We start from the raw sequence: 12261 nt of genomic DNA, 5'->3' as shown, positions 1-12261 counted from the left end.
TGAATTGCTCTAGGTCAAGGACCAGGATTCCAACCTAAGTTTGATTGATATTGTCTTAACCATGATGCTAGAACTTATTAAATATCATAAAGTGTCCAACACAAAATTGGTCAAATCTAGAAATTAACAACCCCCCTCCATGCATCTCTCTAACCTAGCCCTATACTGAACAGACTTAAAAGAAAGTGTTTAATTGTTGTTGTGATGTGGGAGATGTATGTTGTAGGTGTTTATTTTATTTACATTTTTCTTTCTTTTTTTTTTTTTTTTTGCGTTACGTGGGCCTCTGTTGTGGCCTCTCCCGTTGCGGAGCACAGGTTCTGGATGCGCAGGCTCAGCGGCCATGGCTCACGGGCCCAGCCGCTCCGCGGCATGTGGGATCTTCCCGGACCGGGGCACGAACCCGTGTCCCCTGCATCGGCAGGCGGACTCTCAACCACTGCGCCACCAGGGAAGCCCCCTTTATTTACATTTTTCTAAATCTGCCACAGTTACTTGCGTCTGCCAGAAATAAGGGCTGCTCTTATTCTACAATATAAGCTTGGGGTTGGAGTGCTTACGTTATTTGGCAACTATATTCCCAGGTGAAAGGCAATGGATTCTAATAGAAATTTAACATGAAAACAATACACGCCTGGCAACAGCAGTCAAGACAGCATATTGTGTTTATTCCTGCACACTTGTAAAGCTTTAATTGGGAATCTTCCCTTATCACTAGCACTTTGCTAGTGATAATTAGCAAAGCAAATAATTAGCAATCATTTCAGTTGGCTTACAGTACATAAATCTATGTGAAAAGTTGGAAGGGTAACAATTAGAGAAGAAATGTTGCCCTTTTAATCATCCATTTTCTGCACAAGATTTTACTCTGTTTCTATTACTTATTTGGGGTAACTGCTTCCAGAGTAACAGTAAACTAAAGATGCTATGAGTAAACGTAGATATTATTTATTGTGTGTAAGCTCTCTAAGGGTTCAGACAATATCTGTACTTTACTTATTGTATTCCAAACAGGTAGCACATTGTAGTGCACACTGTAGCCTGAAAATATTGTCAAATAATTGCTAGACGATTTCTGTCTTATCATCTCTCTATCCCTATCTAAGTTGCAAGTTAGTATGTGGTATTATTACCCTTTTGCTGATTAGAAAACACTGCCTCAGGGAGATATGTCTAAATTCATATAGTAATTTGATAATAAGAAAATATTTTCTTTTCCATCCTCTTCTGGAATTACACTCACACTTCAGGCTTTCATTTTCAAAGGCATTTTCCCATGTTATTTTTCAATTATTGAATGGTTTGAACATGGTAAGACAGTGAGCTGGATTATTATGTCCATCACTAATTACTAACTGGTTGGCCTTCACAAGTTATGAGATTTCTTAACCTTACTTTTCTCATCTATAAATTTAGCTTGCTAATATATAAGATTAAAGAGAAAAATCAATATAAATGATCACTGACCAATATAAATGACCAGTAAATCACAAAAGAAGCTTGACACAAGTTAGTCTTTATTTTCATACTTAGGTGTACTGAGCTAAAACAAAACCAAGAAACCAAGTTTCCTAAAATATTGGTATAGTAGAACCAATAGCAGAATATTAATTTCTGCTTTTCTTCCTTATTATTACAATTTAACTTTTTTCCCAAACGAATATCTGCTGTTTTTTCCAAAATCCTGCACGTTAGGATTTTATCAGTATTATTCTTTATATGTTATTATAAACTTCGTAAACCGTTATTTGCATAGTTCCTCATATTTCATTGGACACACATACTTTATAATTTTATTTACTTTTTATACGAGTTTAGATTTTTTTCTTTCTTAAATAGTATTAGAATGCACATCTTGTTTGGGAGGGGTGGGATAGGGAGGGTGGGAGGGAGGGAGACGCAAGAGGGAGGAGATATGGGAACATGTGTATATGTATAGCTGATTCACTTTGTTATAGAGCGGAAACTAGCACACCATTGTAAAGCAATTATACTCCAATAATGATGTAAAAAAATGATTTCCTTATTATAAGTAAATAAGTACATTTTAAGAAATTTCTATAGGGAAATATTATCCAGTTACTTCCTCTAAAGTCCTATTCGAAAGCAAGATATCATTACTGTAATTGCTGTCCTGCTTCAGAACACAAATCAAGGTAAATATGAACAGGAAGACATTGTTTAATAGCTGATAATCAGAGGAAGAGGCCTTACTGTTAAGTATTTGATTTAGGAAAGGACTTAGGAAAGCTACCTTATAATGATTGGGTAATGCATTAATTTTATACTTGGAAAGAAATGGACATCAAAAAAGAATTACATGATCCTCAGTGACCACACATTTAAACAAAAACTCTTAATGAACGCTATGCTTTCAAATAAACTCATTGTTCTTTTGGCATTTCAGTATGTGGATTTGATAGAGTGAAAAAATGTAGGTCATTGTATAAAGAAAAGTAGATAAGTTAAACTATGTGTTATTTAGGCCCCATTAATATCTATCTATTGGAAACACACCTGTGAAAATTTAGAACTGTAATTAGGAAAATCATGTAGATGCTTCCTGGTTGCTGCAGTGGAAATGCTGTCATTCTAGTTCCTGCTGTATAAACAATACCAGATGTACCTAAGTCAGACTGCCTTTTTAAAGAGAAATAAATAAATTCAACAAATATTTACTGTCTTTTTCTTATTATTTTACTTTACTAGAAGGTTAAAAAAACATAGTAAACAAATCTTTCTCACAAAATAGTTTGCATTTAAAAATATAAAATTTTTAAAGCACTTATGCACAGAAAGATAACATAAGATTTTTATACCCAGTAAGGAACTGAGACTTGGCTCAACTGGACTTAGATCCACTGGTTTCTAATCTATGCCTCTCTGGGACCTTAGAGGCCCACAAAGGCAGTTATGGTTTTAGGGAGACTATTTTATAGTTTTTAAAGATTTAATTTTTAAAAAATCATTATTTTTAATATCAAGGGGCAAAACTAAAAAATCACATGTTTTTCCTATTTATAGACAGGTGTACTTTCAACAACAGAGTGACATGGGAAATACTGAGGCACATGGACTGATTCTGTCAATGCCAAGTCCATCCAGAAGTGGAAGGTTCAGTTGATCCTGCGATAAACTTTCAACCTGACAACACACCTCTCCAGAGCATCTCAATCGTCATCTCACCCAATCCTGTCTAACATTTAACCCCAGATGCTTAATGGTTCCTCCAGAGAAGGGGTTGTTTTAGAGTCTCATGTCATTCAATCAAAGTGTTAGAGCTTTAAAAAATCTTCCTCCAGGAAACATAATTAAAACAATTTCTTCTGAATCTGTGTGTATGTGTGTGTGTATGCGTGGTATAGATGTGATGTAGATACACACACACACACACACATACACACACACACACACACACATGCAATTTTTTCTCTCTATGGTAAAGAGTCACAATAGCCTAACAAGCTAGTCAGAAAAGGCAAGGTCTAGAGTAGGGACATTTACATGTAATGCCTTAAAAAGCTCAGTCATAAAACTCATTCAAGCACAGTGTGGATCATGAGTGAAATGGAGAGTTAAGAATGAAGGACATAGAGAGAGCCAGCACAGTCATAGGCACTATCTAATAGAACATGATGCTTGGGATTCCACTCTGACTAATGTGAATACAAAAAAAAAAAAAAAAAAAAAACTCACATGCTGAATGGGGCCCAAAAAGGACTCCAAGCAGCGCTGATGGAAGGCTGTATTAAAATCCAAGGGTGGATATGTGATTTTAGGCCAATGATACCTATATCATCTAGGCCTATGAGTAAAGGTCCATTCCCAGGAAAAGAAGACAGGTGAAGGCTATACTTGGTGTCAGAACATTTGCTAAATAGTTAAGTTTCAGCAAAGAGCTGTATCCTGCAGGGAGCTGCAGAGCTTATCCGTAAATAGAATCATGGGATCTCAGCAAATGTATAGAACAAATACAGAGTTGTGTCAAGTTGAACATGTGGGTTGATAGGGCTACCCCAGGGTGCACTAGATGGCAAGCTTAAAGTATCATGGTGAACTGCAGAAAATGGGAGCAAAGATACTTGCCAGCACTTTCAAGGGCTATCAGGGAGAAGAATTATTTCAGATTAGCACTGAGCAGTGGTCCCTTTAAACGAGCTAGAAGTTTATACTGGATTTTATTCCCATGGATTAATTTTTAAAAATAGGAAGATAAAACTGATGAGGTCACTCACTCCTACGCCCATTTAAAATATTCAAAGGCTACCCATTACTTTTGGGATATTCTCCTTTTATATGGTCCACAATGCCTTGTACAATCTTTCCTATGTATCTCTCTAACTCAGTTTATCTTTTGCCAGCTTTCTCTCTCTCTGTTATTACATATATAATCCTCTTAGATCTGAGAAACACTGGCCCTCTCTGAACTCAGCATGATTCTTGACCCACAGAACCTTTTCAATGGCTTTTCTCTACCTCACCCTCTCCATTAATTAATTAACTCTCCTCATCCTGGAGCAAAATTGAAGCAGGAATTTGTGAGGTAGGCCATTCCTGACCAGATCAAATTCATTCAACGTAAATTCATTGAGGGTCCACTAGTACTAGGCACTGTCCTTAATACTAGCATTATAGCAGTAAACAAACTGCCTATAATATACTTTTATTATTCCTTGTAACTCCCCTGTACATCACTTATCACTGACGTAGCTTAACTACTATTAGTGTCATACTTAAATGCTCATCGCCTCACTTATCATTACTCTCCCTGAAGCCAGGAAGCATGGCTGCTTGCTCACTTTTTGAATCAAAGTTCAAACAGTAGTTTGATGCACAGTATTTGTAGAGTGAGATAATGAATAAAATTATGACTCCATATCATAAGGGTAAAAGAATAAAAAGGATATTTGGTTTGTACAACTAGGAAGTACTGTCTATCTTGATTCACGAGTAAACAGTTTACCTATTTGCCTCTCTTTTAAGCTGAGATAGGAGGTACGAAAAAGCACAAAAATAAAGGCACAGAACACATACCTAGAGAGAAAGAAGACATTCATCACAGTTTAGCCGTGTACAGAGACTACTCAACTTTGGTCAACGAAGCCCATATGCCTAAACCTCTCTTGGTACAAAGTACAAAGTACACTTTGGGCATAAAGAGAGACAATTTTGTTGTCTGCATTGATCAAATTCACTAGCAGATACCCTTCTTTGTACTCAACCAACATCTCAGCTCTGGATACAGCCAAACAGTTAATAGTTTTTAAAGACATTATAAGGGAAGAATGGATTGTCTTTGTTTTTCCATAGCTGCAAAACCCTCATAATAATATTAGAATTCCTTTTCTCTTTGTAGAAATGGCAGGATTTTATTTTATTTTATGAATGGAAATAAGATTGGGTGGTTGCTGGCAATAGCAGGCAGCTGATAATTCTTTGAAAAGGGAGATAAGTGAGGCATAAGACGGGGATCATTGAGAGCTGAATTCTAGTCTCTGCTTTGTTACCATGGCTTTAAGGATTTCTTTCAATCTATTTCTTCACTTGATTTACCCAGAGTTAACATATTAATTACTTTTATAGCTCTAATTTCTATAATTCTATATAAACTTTTGCTGCTTTTATTTTGGAAACTTTCAGAAAATTTGCTCTCCATGATGAGAATCAGCATTAAAGAAAAAGAGGTCTTCGTCTGATTTTACACAATTATAAACATTTTTTTAGTGTTTAAAATATCTTATTGTTCCACTCTTTCATGGGGTATTATTATTTTAAAGAATTTAGTATTTGTATGCATATTATGCTTCCCCTTTGCAAAACAGACAGCAAGGAAGTTCAGAAATTTTGAAATAAAAAAGTCACTTGCAGTATCAAGTTTATTTCCTTTGTCTTTCTCATTACTATCACTGTCAAAATAATAGGTTCAATTTGTGTTATGTTCTCATTACAACCTTGAATGAGGCATCAGAATTTTAATGCCTCACATTTTCAGAGAATTAGAGAGCATGCTGTATTACACTGACCTTTTCAATATTCCATACAAATGGATTACTAGAAACCACCTTTGAGAAAACGTATTTGTAACTCTCCTGCTTTCCCCACATGGCAAATTCTTCCCTTTAATTGGGAAGAAGAGTAGGAGAAACTGTCCAATCAGACAGGCACAAGTCCTGAAAAGGTCATAAAGTCTGTGCCTGTGTGTGTGTGTGTGTGTGTGTGTGTGTGTGTGTGTGTATACCCATACATAAATACACACATACATATATACATATTATATGTATGTATATAATGTTGAATATACATAACATTTTTTATAATGTAAATAAATATACTGGCACCTTTAGCAATTGTATCCTTAAGTTTAGAACCCACTCAAAAGATAAAGCTCCACAATGTCAAATTAGGCAAAGTTTCTTCTCATTCTCACTTATGAAATACAGACTGAGGCTGGGCTTCAACATTTATACTAGATGAATTATAATGCCCTCACTATAATATTACCTTATTTTCCATGTTTGTGATTTAGAGAAATAACTCCATTTGAATCTACTAAAATGGGTACCATAAAGAATAAGATAATATTATGTTAAAATTCACTCAGAACACATTAAACACTAGTCAATAGTCTAAGCAATGTATTTGTATTCAAATATTCTCTTCTCATTACAAGCCAAGGTGTCATCAATATTTGCACAGGCACAGAGAGATTCATCCAATGTTTGAGGCCATGTAACTAAAGAGATGGAATCAGAAATAGCTTAACTTTAAAAGAAAATAAAAACATTCTTATATTTACTATAATATCACCGTTAAAATCCTACTAAAAGGTTTGATTCATTTTCTTGGAAAATATATTCAACTGATTATAATTTTAGCATACTGTTAACAATTTTGTTATAATTTTATCATGCTATAATTTTATATGATACAATCCTAGCATACCACAATCTGCAACAGGAGAGATGGAGAGAAATCTGATCTATAGCCCTTTAGTCTCTTGATCAGTGGGTAAACATGAAATCCATATGTGTGTAAATCAGCAATATTTGTTATAAGATCTCCTGTCATGTCCCATTGCAATCAAATTCAGAGTCGAGGATTGTTGTTGATGATGTTGATTATAACTCCACTAGATCATATATAACATTTTAGACAGATGTGACCTCAAATTGTACTAAAATGACACAATTTAAAATACCCTAAACACCACTTTTTTTAAAGACTAAATATTTGTAATCATTCAATTAGATGTAATTTATACTTACACTTATAAAATTTCCTAATTCTTAATTATACATTGACAAATAGAAGTGGGGTGGGTGCTAGAGGGGGGTAGTTTATGTGTTAAACTATTTTAAAGGCTTCTCTATTTCCATATTTAATTAAGAATACTAACATTTTTACTGTTAAAAACCATTCAGCTCAAACTTGTACATTTTAAACAATCATTCAGTACTACCTGATTGTAGGTTCTCTAATTAAAACTTTAAACTAAATTGAACTTTCTTCTCCACTCTACCTAACACACACACACATACTCTACAGAAACCTAAAACAGATTTCTAAATTTTAATATAGAATTTAAAGACTATAATTTCCTGTATCTTCTTTGTGGATTTTGAGAGGTTAATTGCTATATTATGGCTGCACTTATCAGAAAGCATTGAAAAGTGTTAATTACTTTGTACTTTGGTTAGTTATTAATGCATGCAAAATTTAACTTCTTCCCCAGATGCAAATAAAGTTCACATTTATTACATTGCATAAAAGTTATGGAATGATTTAAAATAATTAAGCCAAAGGCAGTCATACTCCAAGTTTCAAACATTTGTGTGATGCATAAAAGAAGTCCTGGAAAATTCCACAAAACCATAGAGCCATTTTAATAAGAACAAATCATTGGTGGGGAATGGGGAAAAAATGTGTGTGTGCATATGTATATGTGCATGTATGCACAAATGTGTGTATATGTATATTGTCTGGCAAACATAAAAGTTTGAAAACAGTAAGCAAGTAATAGAAAATGAGCATAGAAAGGACTTAAAAAAATCACCTGCCCCAACCATTTTCCTGGTACTACCTCGATATCAGTACCACATTCTAGTTCCTGAATCCAGTACAAAATCTTTGTCAATAATCCTTGTGAGAAGACTTCTACTGATTGGGACTACTGCTTGAGGTAGTTTCATCCTATATTTAATTTGACCCTAATTAATTTTTTAAACTATGCTTTGTGTTTAACTGGGATATACCACACAGCTAATATATTTGCTACAATTCATTAAACTGAGAAATGTTTTGGGGCATCTGCTATATAACCAGCACTTTTTTATATGCTGAGTCATAGTGATGGACAAAAAGGCAGAAAAATCCCTGTCCTCATGGAAACTGTGTGCAGGACTGAGAGGAGGACTGTGTGATGTTAAGCAAAGATAAATGATGAGGAGAAAACATTTGGTATGAAAAGGGAACATGTTATGATTAAGACACAACTCTTGGCACCAGGGCCACTACTGCTATATAATAGACATGAGATCATGGACTACTTCTCCCAGTCCAAAGCTATAGAACCATATGACCCAGCACATAAATATGGCTTGACTTTGTTCTTGCCTCAGCATTCATCAGTCTTAACTATTGGGTTGACATGATTATGATGGTGGTTCTGGGAATGGTGGAGGTAACGGTTTTCTAAAAGAAAAATGATCAGGTCCATATCCTCCTCCACACTGCAGTCCTTTAAATATTTGAGGATAAGTCACAGTCCATTTGAGACATCTTTTTTTTTATACATCTTTATTAGAGTATAATTGCTTCACAATGCTGTGTTAGTTTCACAACAAAGTGAATCAACCATATACATACATATATCCCCACATCCCCTCCTTCTCGAGCTCCCTCCCACTCTCCCAGTCCCACCCCTCTAGGTGGTCACAAAGCACTGAGCTGATCTACCTGTGCTATGCAGCTGCTTCCCACTAGCTATCTATTTTACATTTGGTACTGTATATATGTCAATGCTACTCTCACTTCTCCCCAGCTTCCCCTTCCCCCACACCACTGTGTCCTTTAGTCCGTTCTCTACGTCTGCGTCTTTATTCCTGCCCTGCCACTAGGTTCATCAGTACCATCTTTTTTAGATTCCATATATATGCGTTAGCATATGGTATTTGTTCTTCTCTTTCTGACTTAAGATAAATTTACTTCACTCTGTATGACAGACTCTAGGTCCATCCACCTCACTATAAATAACTCAGTTTTGTTTCTTTTTATGGCTGAGTAATATTCCATTGTATATATGTGCCACATCTTCTCTATCCATTCATCTGTTGATGGACATTTAGGTTGCTTCCATGTCTTGGCTATTGTAAATAGTGCTGCAATGAACATTGTGGTACATGACTCTTTTTGAATTATGGTTTTCTTAGTGTGTATACCCAGCAGTGGGATTGCTGGGTCATATGGTAGTTCTAATTTAGTTTTTTAAGAAACCTTCATACTGTTCTCCATAGTGGCTGTATCAATTTACATTCCCACCAACAGTGCAGGAGGGTTCCCTTTTCACCACACCCTTTCCAGCATTTATTGTTTCTAGATTTTTTGATAATGGTCATTCTGACTAGTATGAGGTGATACCTCATTGTAGTTTTAATTTGCATTTCTCTAATAATTAGTGATGTTGAACATCTTTTCATGTGCCTCTTGGCCATCTGTATGTCTTCTTTGGCAAAATGTCTATTTAGGTCTTCCGCCCATTTTTTGATTGGGTTGTTTGTTTTTTTGATATTGAGCTACATGAGCTGCTTGTATATTTTGGAGATTAATCCTTTTTCAGTTGCTTCGACTGCAAATATTTTCCCCCCTTCTGAGGGTTGTCTTTTCGTCTTGTTTATGGTTTTTTTTGCTGTGCAAAAGCTTTTAAGTTTCATTAGGTCCCATTTGTTTATTTTTGTTTTTATTTTCATTACTCTAGGAGGTGGGTCAAAAAAGATCTTGCTGTGATTTAATTCAAAGAGTGTTCTTCCTATGTTTTCCTCTAAGAGTTTTATAGTGTCTGGTCTTACATTTAGGTCTTTAACCCATTTGGAGTTTTTTTTTTGTGTATGGTGTTAGGCTATGTTCTAATTTCATTCTTTTACATGAAGCTGTCCAGTTTTCCTAGCACCACTTATTGAAGAAGCTGTCTTTTCTCCATTGTATGTTCTTGCCTCCTTTGTTGTAAATTAGGTGACTATATGTGCGTGGTTTATCTCTGGGCTTTCTATCCTTTTCCATTGATCGATATTTCTGTTTTTATGCCAGTACCATACTGTCTTGATTACTGTAGCTTTGTAGTATAGTTTAAAGTCAGGGAGCCTGATTCCTCCAGCTCCATTTTTCTTTCTCAAGATTGCTTTGGCTATTTGGGGTCTTTTGTGTTTCCATACAAATTGTAAAATTTTTTGTTCTAATTCTGTGAAGAATGCCACTGCGAGTTTGATAGGGATTGTACTGAATCTGTAGATTGCTCTGGGTAGTACAGTCATTTTCACAATATTGATTCTTCCAATCCAAGAACATGGTATATTTCTCCATCTGTTTATGTCATCTATGATTTCTTTCTCTTCTGATTCCTAAAATGGTTCTTGCTTTCTACCTTCTCCATCATTGTTTTTCAGTCTCTTGTGAAAAAACGCCTGTGTCTTAATTCATGTTCCTGCATTCAGCATGTATATATTTTAAAATGAGAAAAACAAATAACATAAAGATGTAAAATCAAAATAACATAAAGAGGAAAAATCCATAGAATGGCCTTTTTGAGAAAGGTAAAAAACCTGATAATCCCACTGCAATGTAGAAATAATCTTTAAGAACTACATATAATGTACAGCATGGTGACTACAGTTAACAATATTGTATTACACAGTTGCCAGTTGTTAAGGGAGTAGATCTTAACATTTCTCATCATACAAAAAAATTTGTAATCAGATGAGATGATTGATGTGAACTAAACTTGTGGAAATCATTGTGTGGTATATACACATATCAAATCATTATGTTGTACATCTTGGACTAATACAATGCTATATGTCATGTATATCTCAATAAAACTGGAAAAACTTAGCAACCTTTTTTTTTTTTTTTCCCCAGTACGCGGGCCTCTCACTGTTGTGGCCTCTCCCGTGGCGGAGCACAGGTGCCGGATGTGCAGCCTCAGCGGCCATGGCTCACGGGCCCAGCCGCTCCATGGCATGTGGGATCCTCCCAGACCGGGGCACAAACCTGTGTCCCCTGCATCGGCAGGCGGACTCTCAACCACTGCACCACCAGGGAAGCCCTTAGCAACCATTTTAAAAAATTACTGAATGGATTACCGAATGGATGATTACCATTATTCTAAATAGTGAAACACAAAAACCCATATCAATTCAAACCAGAAACAGGGATACTCTATATCACCCTAAGTATTTAACACTACTCTGAAAGTGTCAGCAATTGCAATAATAAAATGAAATAATTGTATAATCTTCTATGCATTAGAAGATGTCAAAGTATCCCTATTTGGTGATGATTATTCTTATATGTATAACTAGAGCTTAATAAGGAAATGTGGTAAAACAATAGATTACAAGTATACAATAATCAGTAGATTCTTCTTTCCTCAAACAAAACAAATGAAGAATTGAAGTTTAAAAATCTATTCCCAATAGCAAAATGTTAATAACATATGTAGGAATATACTCAATAGAAGAAAGGCATCAGACCTATATGAAAAAAGCTATGTAACAAATGGAAAGGCTTCTTGAAAGACTTAATATGATAAAAATATAAATTCTCCCAAAATAAGTAAATGAATTTAATGCAGTTCCTATTGAAATTCCAACAAGATCAAGATGGTAAAAGAGAATTGGATAAATTTATCTTAAGTTATGTGATAAGTAAAGACTCAAAAATAGCAAAGAAAACTATGAAAATGAACAGAACAAGCATATCAGATAATCAGACTATCCTATAAAGACACTGCAATAAAATGTGGGGAAAATAAAGAACTACACTGAGAGAGTAAGTATTCTGGCTACATATTAGGCATAGATATTTTTATTAAATTGTCATTTTCTTTATTCCAGGTGTTCACCCTCCCTTCTCCCCCCTTCTTTCCTCTTTATCCCTCTCAACTTTCATTCAGAATTTCTCATGTCTAGATTCAGTGGTATATTATATAGTTTAATTGTTATGTCCAGTTAAGCACCATGGCTATTTTCCATGCATAGAATAAAACCC

Source organism: Tursiops truncatus, chromosome 19, assembly GCF_011762595.2.
Source record: "Tursiops truncatus isolate mTurTru1 chromosome 19, mTurTru1.mat.Y, whole genome shotgun sequence".
Lineage (NCBI taxonomy): Eukaryota > Metazoa > Chordata > Mammalia > Artiodactyla > Delphinidae > Tursiops > Tursiops truncatus.
This window is presented reverse-complemented; position numbering follows the sequence as displayed.